Source organism: Schistocerca serialis, chromosome 10, assembly GCF_023864345.2.
Source record: "Schistocerca serialis cubense isolate TAMUIC-IGC-003099 chromosome 10, iqSchSeri2.2, whole genome shotgun sequence".
Classification (NCBI taxonomy): domain Eukaryota; kingdom Metazoa; phylum Arthropoda; class Insecta; order Orthoptera; family Acrididae; genus Schistocerca; species Schistocerca serialis.
In genome coordinates this window covers 167,334,112-167,348,949 of record NC_064647.1, presented here as the reverse complement: position 1 = coordinate 167,348,949, position 14,838 = coordinate 167,334,112, and the positions used below count along the sequence as shown (strand labels likewise).

General features: G+C 39.0%; 1 protein-coding gene across 4 annotated transcripts in view; it reads left to right on the top strand.

Annotated features, from left to right (window-relative positions):
* LOC126425291 (zinc finger protein 501-like) overlaps window positions 1–14,838 on the top strand; it is a 438,372-nt gene that overhangs the window by 250,230 nt on the left and 173,304 nt on the right. The gene's annotated exons all lie outside the window — the stretch shown is intronic.

The window sequence follows — 14,838 nt, the reverse complement described above, 5'->3', positions numbered from 1 at the left end:
CCTAGAACTTAGAACTAGTTAAACCTAACTAACCTAAGGACATCACAAACATCCATGCCCGAGGCAGGATTCGAACCTGCGACCGTAGCGGTCTTGCGGTTCCAGACTGCAGCGCCTTTAACCGCACGGCCACATCGGCCGGCAAAAATGTGGTGTTAACTCGTCTGTTGCAATGACACTGGACCATCTCCTCCATTGAAAGTTTCGGTGCCGGGTATTGTTGGGAAGTTAAGATTATCACTGCAATTGATTCCCAAAATTGTGCTTACGTTTTGAAATAAGAATTCCGCTTCTCGTTTTAGGTGATAGAGAGATTAGTGTGGAAAAGGTTTTACATAAATGTACTACTACATATTTTAGTATTCAAGAAGACTACATTATGTATTAGAATGGTGGTTCACCTTTAATTTTCACAGTGATCAGCTACTGATGGTAATTGTGTTGATTATTTTTGAACCATATATTTTATATATGGGCAGGGTAATATATTATAAAATTCTTAACAAAAAAGCCTCTGTGGGTGTGTGTGTGTTTAAATATTGTCCTGAAAACTCGTTTCTGTTAATATTGTCATCAGGTACTCTATGATATTACTCATGGTTACTACTAACTCAGTTTTGAAATACCAGACTGCCCAAAAATATCCAAATACTTCCAGTATGTTTCGATATATCTGGCTGACAGTTTATCTTCCTTGTGCAATAGTTATAACATGTGCCTTTCACACATAATGCTAAAAAAAAAGGAAATCTCAAAAAATGAAAGAAATTCATCAAAACTCATTATACCAGGCACACCTGGAATAAGGCATCAGCATCAGGCGTTTTACTTTTCAGCATCACCTAAACGTCTGTACAAATGAAACTTCATGCTTGCTGTGCACATAATTAAATTTTTGAAAAAAGTGCTAATTTTTATTCTACATCGCATATTGAACAAACGAGTAAGAGATCAACATTTATAATACCTACAAGTATTGGGTGAAGATGCTGTCACTTTTAAAGTAATAATTAACATGTAAATAATAAAACAATTACGTTGTTAAATGCCTGACATCGAAAGGATTCCTGTGGTGGTTTTTAACGAATTGTGCTGCTCTGAGAGGGATAAATTGAGATTGCAGTGTTGAACTTTGGCATGGCACTGTTGCAGATATCATTAAATTAGTTACAGTCAAAATCTATTTCACATTTATTATTAAATACAAATTGACTACAATTTTTGTGTTTATCTGCAAGTGAGGCCATGTATATCGGAAAATAATTATTTGAAAGTTGTAGATTGTAGCATTGTATGTGCATTTCGTGCAGTTACCTCATACATGTTTCACAAATCACATCATCATTGGCATGATCATATATTGTGTTGTTTTCATAATTTTTTAACCTGACAGGTCCTGCAGAACGCAATTCTTTCTACATCTCGATTTGCAATCTTAATTTTGGCTTTGTAGAAGTTTTGACAGTGACCCCCCCCCCCCCCCCCAAGAAAACATACTTTCATACTCTAGAGCATTTCTATACCATATCCCTATCATTCTTTCTTATTCTAGAGTATTGCTATGCCATTCAAGGAATATTACGGAGGATTTTCTGATGAAACTAACTAGTGTGTAACTCATAACTCATTTTGTAATAAACTGTGTGTTAAGAACTGCAGTTTTGTAGTCTTCGTAGTCTTCGTATCTCAGCGTATATCCCTGTCAGTCAATCAGACAAGGTGGTCCAGTTGCATGTCCCACATGGTCTCTGGACCTCAACCCATTAGATGAATATCCTACGGAGCCACTGTAAAAAGTTGTGTATGCAGCTATCTGTCACGGCATTCAGTTACAGGAGGATGTGCCAACTTCATGCCAGTAATGTGAGTGGGACACGTGTGGGTCAAGGGTAGGGCTGTGTCAGCTTTGCTCGGTCCTTCCCAGAGGAAGTATTCGGTGCAGAGCAACGTTTCATTTACTGCTGCAGTGTGGCATTTTTCAGTCGGCGTCTCTCTTCAGTTCTGCAGAATCGTGGCTTCTGCGCTATTTATCCTTCACTGTTTGTTGTATGAGAGACTTTCACATGTCCAGAGCTTTCATTGAACAAAAAGAGGTACTCTAGCGATCTGTCATCACAAGTATTTAAAAATGAATGAGAATCCTCAATATCTATTGTGCAGTCGCATGAGCAACAGGAACGGTGAATTTTCCATGAAACGACTTTACAATACCATGAAGAAAGAATTTAATTTAAAGCAAAGACTTGCAACCATCAGTGGATGGGATTCATTGTTCTGTACATCAAGAGGTACTTTTCGCTAAATTCCCAGGCATGCAACACTTGAAATTCATCGTATGAATAGTAAAATTTCTGGAATTGTACGCATTATGCTACTGTCAGTTGCAACAGTTTTCGATGGAATTGAATAAACAGTACAGGGTACATTGGTTAAGTCAAGGGGTGTGCCGGAACAATTTTTCGATTTAAAACTCGCTGTCGTTAATTTTGTGAAGAAACATGTAGTGCATGAACTAAAGTTAGGACATCTGAAGTGGACTGCAGATGTCGCATTTTAAGTGACATAACTGCACACAGTCTACAACGTGAGAAAGATCTTATTATTGATTTGGAGAGGATGCATTTTAAAAGAGAATCGCATTATAGAAGAGACACATTCTGACAAATACAGTACAGTTCCCTAAACTCATTGACGATAAAAAAAAGTTTGGATGATTTATTGTGGACTTGAAAGAATTACAAGGATAGTTTTGCAACAGTTTTGAGTACACTTTCAGTCTTACATTGGTTTTCGATCTTGTTTCATTTGAAAAGCGCCCTGTTGCATGTGCAAATGTAACTGGCTGGTCTGCAAGATAATTCTGGTTTTGAAGAGGAATCCTTGTATGCGAAGGCTGTCCATAATTTTATATATTGCTTTCTCCACAAACAGGTGTCAAACGTGATAAATGTTTCATTTGACGTGTGTGTGTGTGTGTGTGTGTGTGTGTGTGTGTGTGAGAGAGAGAGAGAGAGAGAGAGAGAGAGAGAGAGAGAGAGAGAGAGAGAGAGGAGAAGAAATAGTCCGTATCCTTCCATATGCTGACATTTTGTACCATATAAAAGTTATATTACATCTTCAGTGTGTCAGAAATAATTGAGAAATATGAACTGTAAAACCAAGTCGTATGCAGTGTGACTGCACTGATATTTAAAAGCAGTGTCTACATAGTTTGCCCCTCTGCCCCCCCCTACACACTTTCACAGTGTGCCGTCATAGTGGGGGAAACGTGCAGCAAAGCTGAGCACCATGGCACTCGTGCCATGCCAGGGTGAGGCTTGTGAGCTGAATTCTTGGCTGCTCCTGATCTGCAGTCATACACGGCAATCCCCATCCAACAACAACTTTAGAAGACAGGTGGACAGCTGTAATTTTTAAATATTTACTAACTTTGGATCACTTGTAGTGTGTCATGAGGTTCATTGATTAGGTGCTGTAAAATCATGGAATCAGACAAAAGCCTCATGTTTTCATAAAGTTATGTTATTGTAACAAACATATTTCGCAAATTTAAACAGCTTTTGAGTGGAACCGGGTTTGATGAAGTAATTATGTGAGGCCTTTGACCTATACCATGCAGATGTGAGGATATCTCACAGTTAAAAGCAATTGAGATAGTAGATGGAAAGAAAGTCTGTCTACATATAGGCTTTCATGGGCAGTATTTGCGTCAATGATGAATTGTTTTTGGGGCAATAAGTTGTGAACCAAGGCATGTTTGTGTGGCTGACTTTTCATTTACTAATACTGGACACATCATTAGAGATGATAAAGACTCACATAGCTTTATCAAGCTTATACAAGCTCAATGAGCTGAACTTACTAATTGTACATTGATGGTCGTTATGATCAGATAAAAATTGGAGGAAGAAACTTCAATCTTCATGTGTATCGTTTGTGACACATCTGAATTATGAGTGTGAGACTCTCTGTGATGCTGTACTCCATTCTCTGCTTTTCCCCATGGCCTAACCCATCTTAAAACTCATGCGTTAGATGTTGTTTGGTACTTTACGCTTGTGACAGGCTGTCATTACATTGTATCGTATTTGCATTGAGGGTCAACAGGCAACTTTGCACCGGTCACTGTTGATCTGCAAGTTTCACTGTATTTACATTCAAGTTTCCAACAATTTTTTTTCTCTCTATACAAACATGAATCGTTTGAGAACAGCATCCTGTTGCTGCAGTCATAAAGTATGTCCCCTGTCCCTGATGTATGTCGTGTATAGTATTCTCCAGTCACCCTAGTTTGAGGTAGCCCTGACATTGTTTTCGCTTTCGGAGAGGCCTTTCAGTTAATGAAAAATCAGGTTTTTTTTTCTTTTTTTTTTTGCTATAAATTCTTGAAACCAGTTACATGTACATGCCAGTATTCTGCATATGAGTATAAGTATTTTCTTTACTGGCAACTGCAGATCATTACCAAAGGATGTATTGAAGTCATCAACCACACCATCAACCTGGACCCCGCTATCGACTGCACTGTGAATCTCAAGAGTGGACAGAGTGCATTGGGTTTCATGTGATTGGTATGTAAGGAAACTTTTTTTTGATGTATCTATGTTTTTGAATTAGCACAAACGTCGTCATTACGATCCACGACTGTACAGGATACTCAAGCCAGTGAAATAGGTCTGAGGTTTTCTGTAGAATTTTGTAGTGATTTGTCATACTTTATTGTGTCGAGAATCGATTATAAACTACTCTATCGTCCAATCTAAATTTATAATTGAGTGAGCTCTTGTTTTACGTGTCATTTCATCTGTTCAGGTACTTGAATGGATTCCAGTTCTGCACCGACTTGTTACCTTGTGTGTAATTTATCCATGTGTCAGAGTGTTAAAACTATCACACTACATTATGTTCATGTTTGTTGAAGCAGTTTTGGAAGACTAGATTCAGAATTTAAGCCTTTATTTTGTCAGACAAATGGTTTTTTAACGCTGTGTAGAACTCGGTTGTAGAACTCGTCATTTGGGAGGCAGCTTCTATTTCTGCTGCAGTGCATCACAGTATACTGTTTCGTTTGTGAGTTATAACGAGCTTCTGACAAGAAACGACTTGTTTTCATTTACTTTTAGCACTTTAGATATAATCATTTTGTTGGTGGCCCTTTCTTCCCATCTGCAGGTGATCCTGGTTTTAGTCACACAGCTTTAATCTTTTCACAATAGACATCACTTGAAAGGGGGGGGGGGTGAGGGGGGCAATGTGGCGATCCAAGGGAAGCAGGTCCGGCATGTCCCATGTATCTCCCAATCAGTTCACTGCTATGACTGCCGCAGTTAGTGTTCAGAAAGGATAGGCTAAATACCGTTGGTGGGGGAGTTCGAAAATGTTTCAAATGGCTCTGAGCACAATGGGACTTAACTTCTGAGGTCATCAGTCCCCTAGAACTTAGAACTACTTAAACCTAACTAACCTAAGGACATCATACACGTCCATGCCCGAGGCAGGATTCGAACCTGCGACCATAGTGGGTGAGGGAGTGTTTGTTACTGTTAGACATAGTTTATATTGTAGTGAAATTGAAGCCTGTGAGTTAGATTGTGTAGGGCTTATACTTAACTATAGGAGTAAAGTAGTATTTGTTTCCTTCTACCGACCGACCTTCCCACCCCCTCCCTCACCCCCCATCCCCCCCCCCCCCCAATCTGGTGTCACCCGACTCAGAGATTCTGTTTGACATCGATGATTTTGAAAAGTTAGTTTAGTAGCCCACGCGAGGTGTGAATGGTTGCGAAACCATACTTCACCTCTTAACAACAAATAATCCTGACCAAATACGGAGCATCAGGATGGATGCAGGTATCAGTGCCCACAAGGTATTTGCTCAGAGAATGAATGCCGTAACATCCAAATCCACAAAAAATAAACACAGAATAAATCTCTTCAAGAAAGCAGATAAAAGTTCGCGTGATGCCTTCTTAAGAGACAATCTCCCCTTCTTCCAAACTATGTAAGTGTAGACTAGATGTGTCGTTACCATTGTGGGTGGGCATGGGGTCCAAGCGTTGTCCCCGACCATGACAGCGCTTGTCCGAGGCTTCTTTAGTTCTGTCCTGAACCAAGTAATCACACTAAAATGGGGGGTTAGCCATATTAGTGGTTTGTTCTTTTTGTCGCCATTTACGACTGGCAGAACATACCAGAGGCCTATTCTTTTCACGGGCCTCCACGGGGTTTATTATTATTATTAACTTTTTCAAATGAAGTGGAACTTATTTTCTTATGGCATATCATAATACGGCATGACAATCACAGGTGTTGCTTAAAGACAACATGTTGATGGTTACTAATTCAATCATACTCTTGAATGAAATTTTAATTGGATTATTTAACTATGGACATTTACTGTCCGGCCATGCACTGATATGCTTTCTGCATGGGAATACAATTAACACTAAAACAAACATTTTTTTAGAAATATACATTTAGAATATATTCCTCATTGACAAGTTTTGACATAGCCTTCTCCAAGACTCTGCTTAACCTGTTATTGCAGTGTTGGAGCCTCTGTACTGTACTTACTGCAATGATGTGCATCTTCCGGTTAACTAAAACAGTCATACACCACGCAAGGAGTACCTCAAACAAAAAAACCCGAAAGATATAATCCAAAACAAGTATTTATATGCCTGTGTATTATTTAAAAGATACAACTTGTAACAAACTTAAATATCAACACATTTACTGATGATGTATGAACAATGAGGGTGCATAATACTTTGTACCTTGGACTCTTTAAGGGAAAAATCCTGGCTTTAATTCCACGAAAGTTCTGTACCTTCATACATGCCGCCCCATATAAATGTGTAAGCCTGTTCCTATTTTGTAAATACTATAACTCAAATGTTAAACATTACAACAAGAATCATCTTTCCTTCATATGTTTGGAAATAATTTATACTGGTCTCTTGTTTATGTTGGTGAATTATTTTTTTATTTAAGACATTCATAACTTTGTGTGTCTCAAAACCTACTTGTTCAAGTTACATCAGGTAAGTGTTCATAGTATTCTTTTTTGTATTATTACCCATCATAATTATAATCTTTATTTTACATTCGAAACAAATTACCATATGGATCTAAATTAGTTCAGTGTCATAAAATATCTCTAGCCATTGAGCATTGTACTTGTTTCAGCAGAGCAATCTTTTATACTTGATTTGTTGCAATATTTCGCTTATTATAATCGTAGAGCCTTTTGGCCTTCTTATTATTATACTGTATTTGTGTATTCTATATTATGTACACATTACATTAGTCATTCATTTCAACGTCAAATCTGGGATATGTTAAAATTCCTTTGTGATGCCAATGTTAGAATGCATTGTCCACAAGCTACTCAAGCATTCCTACAACATGATCTGTCCTGTGAAAACAGATTTAAGTATATGGACATAAGAAGGGTTCACACAATGTAGCTGTTGAACATGGAAAGTGGGAAGATGGAATGGTGACCTAGGTGGGGAAGTGAGAAGGGAAAGGTATGATTAACCAAGTTAGAACATAAAGAGGAAAGAAGACAGACCACAAAGACAGATACCCTTCCCAACTCTGACCCCAGGATACATTATTGGACAGGTGGGGGGTGAGGGGGAAGGATGTTACTTTACTGATGGGCTGGACGAGAGAGATCTTTATCAGTCCTATAGAATGGACACCATCAGCTTCTTCCACATAAGTCCTGAAAATTGGTTCTAACACCCTACTAGTGAAAGCCTATGGAGAGAGTAGCAATGAAAATAATAATTTTCATACTGTATGAGGAGTACACTGCATTAGCCAGTTACACCCCTAACTTAATGTTAAACTCCTTAATTATGTCAGTGTAAGAAATGAGCTTAACTACTTATACTAAGATACGCTAACATTCCTTAAGAAATATTATATAAACCCAATCATACTATTTAGTAAATTCAAAATAGTACAAAATCCCTCTGTACTAAGTCCATACCAATTATTGTTACCACCCAGTAGAAAACCTTATAAACTGTCACCAGCTTTCGTCATTTTATAAATTAAATCTGCAAAACTCCTTAAAAATTCATTAATTCCTTATCTGTCATTGGATGGATGCAATCTTTAATTTAGAATAGTAATCTTAATTTAAACTTGTTAGGGGATTGAAAACATCATTAAATTGTTGCATGCCTCCGATAGTGGAAATCTGTAAGATCATATTCTGTTTCCTCCACTATTTTTATTCTATTTAAATGGTATTTCTTTGTAGCACGGAAAAATTTTGTTTGCATGCACAGAGTACAAAGACTATGGTAATAACCTATAAATTGGTACTTTGTTGGAAAGAAATGTTGCTACAGCCCTTTCAGAGTCGAGTCTTCACATTATTTAACCTGTCATAATATACTATAATATATGCTGCCTGCTAGCTAGAGCAATAAAGGTCTTCAGATGACTACACAGTTGAAGGGTCTAGTTTTATAAAGTTTATTACAGAACATTAATATTTCTACTTAAATCTTTTCTTGATCTTATAATGCTATAAGGTTTAAACATACTGATGAAAATTACACACCTTGAGGGATAAATGTGTAACAATGTTATTGTACATCTATTCAAACTTTTAATGCTATGTGTTAAGAAGTTGAGTAAGAATAATTTACTCAGTGGAAGAAGGGGTTGAGTCCATGAATTATAAGTGGAGATAAACATTACTTTTTCCTTTATTACTTCGACGGTTCAATCCCGTCTCCGGCCATCCTGATTTAGGTTTTTCGTGATTTCCCTAAATCGCTTCAGGCAAATGCCGGGATGATTCCTTTGAAAGGGCACGGCCAATTTCCTTCCCCATCCTTCCCTCACCCGAGCTTACGCTGCATCTCTAAAGACCTTGTTGTCGACGGGACGTTAAACAGTAATCTCCTCCTCCTCCTCCTTTATTACTTGAAATAAGAACAAACTATATTTAAAAAGCTGTACAATTGCACTCAGAGAGCTTCAAGCAATAGGTAGGAATATTGGCTAAGTATTCTTGTGCGTGTAACACATAATTTGTTTTTTTAAATCTGCAGATCCTGGTATTTCTCACGCCTGAGATGTGGGCAGTAGGTCTGAAAGTATTAAGTAGAACATTTTAGAATTTGAAACTATGTCATAGTAAAAACTAAATAACATGTGGAGATTACTGTACAATCTTACCAGTATAGGAAAACTCGGGCAAATCAAACTCTAGTCCATTGAATTCTTCAGCTTGATGAGCCAATTTCAAAGCAACAGTCTCCCACACTCCACTATGAAAGGTTTGGCCATAAAACAACAGAACTATGGCTGTAAAATATTTTATTTGAAAAATATATATTTTTGGTTATTGTCACTCTCAGTATACTCTCCTTATCTATCGATACAAGGATTCAGGTGATTTTTTCATTAATTGAAACAGTGCTGGAGGTCTTCCTCTTAAAACTTCTTGATGAAACATGCTATTTCAGTGGATTAAAACCTTGTTCCTTGTAATGCAGATTTGCCCTTAGGAAGTAGATAAAAATCACATGTTGCTAGGTAAGGGAATGAGGTGGCAGGTTTAACACTGGGATGCTGTACTTCACTAGTAACCTCTTAACATACAATGTGGTAGAGCCACTGGGTTTTGTCGATATAGAACCTGTGACTCATTCTTCCATGTTGAAGGCCTTTTCTTCCCTCTCATGAGTTGAGCACGAACCTCAAGGTAGTAATGTTGGTCAGTAGTTTGACCTTCAGGATCCCAGTGAAAATACACAATTCCACAAATATATATATATAAAAACAATTACCATCACTTTAAATCTTGATTTGCTCCTTCAAGCTTTTTTCTCTCGCAGTGAAGTTGGACCCTCCCAGGGCATGGATTGGCACTTAGTTTCTGGAACATAACTGAAAAAAAAAAAAACAAGATTTGTCACATGTTATCACTCATTTCAAGAAACTGTCATCATTTTCAGTGGTATTCAAACTGCAAGTACAAACATTTTCATGGATTCTTTTTGTTCGTTCATGAGAATTTTTGGCACAAGTTTTGCCTGTCCTTTCCTCATGTTAAATTGGTTATTTAAATTTAGCCTTATACATTCACTGTCAGTTACTACAGTTTCAGCAGTCAATCAATTACTCAACTGATGGTCACATCAAATCAAATCAAATCACTTTTTCAATATTTTAATCCTTTTTTATGTAGAGGGTTGTCCCAGGCACAAGACATTGTCAGCATCTTCTCAGACATCTTGATAAGAAACCCTCAGAAACTCTTGTACATGAAAACAGCCTTTGCCATACACTTCTTTTAGTAAAAAAATGGGTTTCAGTAGCAGTTCTTCCAAGTTTCATATGAAATTCCATGACAGTTTGGTTCTCTATTATTACTCATATCATTTTTCCATCTAAACAAAGTAACAGCTCTTACACAAATGAAAGCCACAGCCACAATGATTTGCTATGGACACCAGAGATGCTGCAGTCGACTGAGAAGGCTTCACACTTCACAGCTACTGGTCATTCATCTTGTGTTTTTACTCTGTGACAGCATTAGTCCCGTTATGTTATAGCCACACCTTATAAGTTGTTCTGAATTTGATAAGGCTTGGGTGTGGTTGTTGTGAATTCATCAAGCATAGGTGTGCTAGAGATCAGTCACAATGTATGTTACTAATAAATTACACATCTCTTCTGTAGTAATTCTCAAACTCGTGACTGGATGAAATCTTCTTAAATTTCGATTTGATACCAATGTTCACAAAATCAGTATACGCATAACTTGAAGCCACAGTTGTAATTCATAATACATTGACTATACATCAAACAAGGCATTAGTCATGTGTCTTTGTTAGGCTGACATCCAATGCAGTCTCTGACTTTCAAATAACTTAATAAAATGTTATTACAGAAAGATTCGGTATATATTAACATTAGTGCAGTACATCACGTTCAAGTCATTGATATCCCTTGGAACCACGTATCTCTTTGCTGTGATAATATCATGTGTAACACTACATCCTGTCACCACACAAAGCTCATAGGAAACACTCCAGGCAAATGAATCGAACAACCACAACAGAATGTGCTCCATAATAAACCTTTATACATAATAAAGATAGTTCTAACCCTCAAAATTTCCTTTCTAATAAACCTTATGTCAGAATGCTCAACTGTGTTTGTTCATTTATACATCAAACTAGTCTTGGAATTTCCCATCAGTCAAACGGTTTCTTGTTTGAAATTCTTACTAATAAAACAGTGGAAAATCTTGTACCATTTCAGGTGAGTTCTGACTATGATGAGTTCTATAACTTCTGCCTATAGGAGGTCTTCAGGAATCCTATCCATCGGAAAAAAGCTTCAGATGTTCATTTAACAACATCAGATGTTGAAGGCCTTGACCAAGCTGATATGAACACCAGAATGAGATTTTCACTCTGCAGCAGAGTGTGCGCTGATGTGAAACTTCCTGGCAGATTAAAACTGTAGAGCACTTGCCCGTGAAAGGCAAAGGTCCCGAGTTTGAGTCTCAGTCCGGCACACAGTTTTAATCTGCCAGGAAGTTTGATATGAAGACTTTTATCCAAATTATGGGGAGTCCTGTATGAGCTTTCTCATTTATAAGCTCCATGTTTTTATCACATCCCAAATGAGAATGTCCTCTTATTAAAAATATTGCTTTTACAGTGTCAGATCTTCTCTATACTGCAACCAAGTAGTGCAAAAATCACATTAAGGATGTAGTTCTTATTCGAGCTGGAACATATATCACAAAATATATCACGGTTTTTTATGGCCCCATCAGCGTCATTATAACAGAATTTATGAATCATTGAACAGTTGAAAAGACATCACTACTACCTTTCTTGCGAAAACATTCAGGATAAAGGAAAAATGTACCCTAGGCATTTGATAAACAGTGGATGTTGCAAGTATACGTAGGTAATCAATGTTTTAATATACAGTATTAGTTGTAATGTTAGACGGAAACAGATTTTTGCCAAAATCTGTACATATGACTTCCTTTTCCATACTCTTTTGATTTTCCTTTTTAGCTTTTTTCTTCCTCTCAGTAAACCTATTGGCATGTTCTTTGAAAAAAATTATTTAATGTTTTCAAATTCTTCATTTGACACTCAATTCCTCTTATTTGTGCTGGTTCAGTGCACTATTGTTTATCCATTTCCAGGCAATTAACTTTGGCTATATATTTGTCACAGGTACTTTATTTATGTGTGAGAGAATACTCAAAGTAAATATTGAAGTTTATATTAAATATGTCTGTATATGTTTCATAAGATGCCTTAACTGTTGAGTAAGCCACTTTGAATAAATTGAGCATTTGATTTATACCTATTTCCTCAGAGGTGTAAACTTTTGTCTCAGGTTTTAACTCGTAATGACTATTTCTACCTGGAAAGGAGGATATACACTCCTGGAAATTGAAATAAGAACACCGTGAATTCATTGTCCCAGGAAGGGGAAACTTTATTGACACATTCCTAGAGTCAGATACATCACATGATCACACTTACAGAACCACAGGCACATAGACACAGGCAACAGAGCATGCACAATGTCGGCACTAGTACAGTGTATATCCACCTTTCGCAGCAATGCAGGCTGCTATTCTCCCATGGAGACGATCGTAGAGATGCTGGATGTAGTCCTGTGGAACGGCTTGCCATGCCATTTCCACCTGGCGCCTCAGTTGGACCAGCGTTCGTGCTGGACGTGCAGACCGCGTGAGACGACGCTTCATCCAGTCCCAAACATGCTCAATGGGGGACAGATCCGGAGATCTTGCTGGCCAGGGTAGTTGACTTACACCTTCTAGAGCACGTTGGGTGGCACGGGATACATGCGGACGTGCATTGTCCTGTTGGAACAGCAAGTTCCCTTGCCGGTCTAGGAATGGTAGAACGATGGGTTCGATGACGGTTTGGATGTACCGTGCACTATTCAGTGTCCCCTCGACGATCACCAGTGGTGTACGGCCAGTGTAGGAGATCGCTCCCCACACCATGATGCCGGGTGTTGGCCCTGTGTGCCTCGGTCGTATGCAGTCCTGATTGTGGCGCTCACCTGCACGGCGCCAAACACGCATACGACCATCATTGGCACCAAGGCAGAAGCGACTCTCATTGCTGAAGACGACACATCTCCATTCGTCCCTCCATTCACGCCTGTCGCGACACCACTGGAGGCGGGCTGCACGATGTTGGGGCGTGAGCGGAAGACGGCCTAACGGTGTGCGGGACCATAGCCCAGCTTCATGGAGACGGTTGCGAATGGTCCTCGCTGATACCCCAGGAGCAACAGTGTCCCTAATTTGCTGGGAAGTGGCGGTGCGGTCCCCTACGGCACTGCGTAGGATCCTACGGTCTTGGCGTGCATCCGTGCGTCGCTGCGGTCTGGTCCCAGGTCGACGGGCACGTGCACCTTCCGCCGACCACTGGCGACAACATCGATGTACTGTGGAGACCTCATGCCCCACGTGTTGAGCAATTCGGCGGTACGTCCACCCGACCTCCCGCATGCCCACTATACGCCCTCGCTCAAAGTCCGTCAACTGCACATATGGTTCACGTCCACGCTGTCGCGGCATGCTACCAGTGTTAAAGACTGCGATGGAGCTCCGTATGCCATGGCAAACTGGCTGACACTGACGGCAGCGGTGCACAAATGCTGCGCAGCTAGCGCCATTCAACGGCCAACACCGCGGGTCCTGGTGTGTCCGCTGTGCCGTGCGTGTGATCATTGCTTGTACAGCCCTCTCGCAGTGTCCGGAGCAAGTATGGTGGGTCTGACACACCGGTGTCAATGTGTTCTTTTTTCCATTTCCAGGAGTGTATATTTAAAAAGCTGTACAAGTATAGTCAGAGAGCTTCAAGCAATAGGTAGGTATACTGGCTAAGTATTCTTGTGCGTGTAACACATAATTTGTTTTTTTAAATCTGCAGATCCTGGTATTTCTCATCCCTGAGATGTGGGCAGTAGGTCTGAAAGTATAAAGTAGAACATTTTAGAATTTGAAACTATGTCATAGTAAAAACTAAATAACATGTGGAGATTACTGTACAATCTTATCAGTATAGGAAAACTCGGGCAAAGCAAACTCTAGTCCATTGAATTCTTCAGCTTGATGAGCCAATTTCAAAGCAACAGTCTCCCACACTCCACTATGAAAGGTTTGGCCATAAAACAACAGGACTATTGCTGTAAAATATTTTATTTGAAAAATATATATTTTTGGTTATTGTCACTCTCAGCATACTCTCCTTATCTATCGATACAAGGATTCAGGTGATTTTTTTTCATTAATTGAAACAGTGTTGGAGGTCTTCCTCTTAAAACTTCTTGATGAAACATGCTATTTCAGTGGACTAAAACCTTGTTCCTTGTAATGCAGATTTGCCCTTAGGAAGTAGATAAAAATCACATGTTGCTAGGTAAGGGAATAAGGTGGCAGGTTTAACACTGGGATGCTGTACTTCACTAGTAACCTCTTAACATACAATGTGGTAGAGTCACTGGGTTTTGTCGATATAGAACCTATGACTCATTCTTCCATGTTGAAGGCCTTTTTTTCCCTCTCATGAGTTGAGCACGAACCTCAAGGTAGTAATGTGGGTCAGTAGTTTGACCTTCAGGATCCAAGTGAAAATACACAATTCCACAAATATATATATATAAAAACAATTACGATCACTTTAAATCTTGATTTGCTCCTTCGAGCTTTTTTCTCTCGCAGTGAAGTTGGACCCTCCCAGGGCATGGATTGGCACTTAGTTTCTGGAACATAACTGAAAAAAAAAA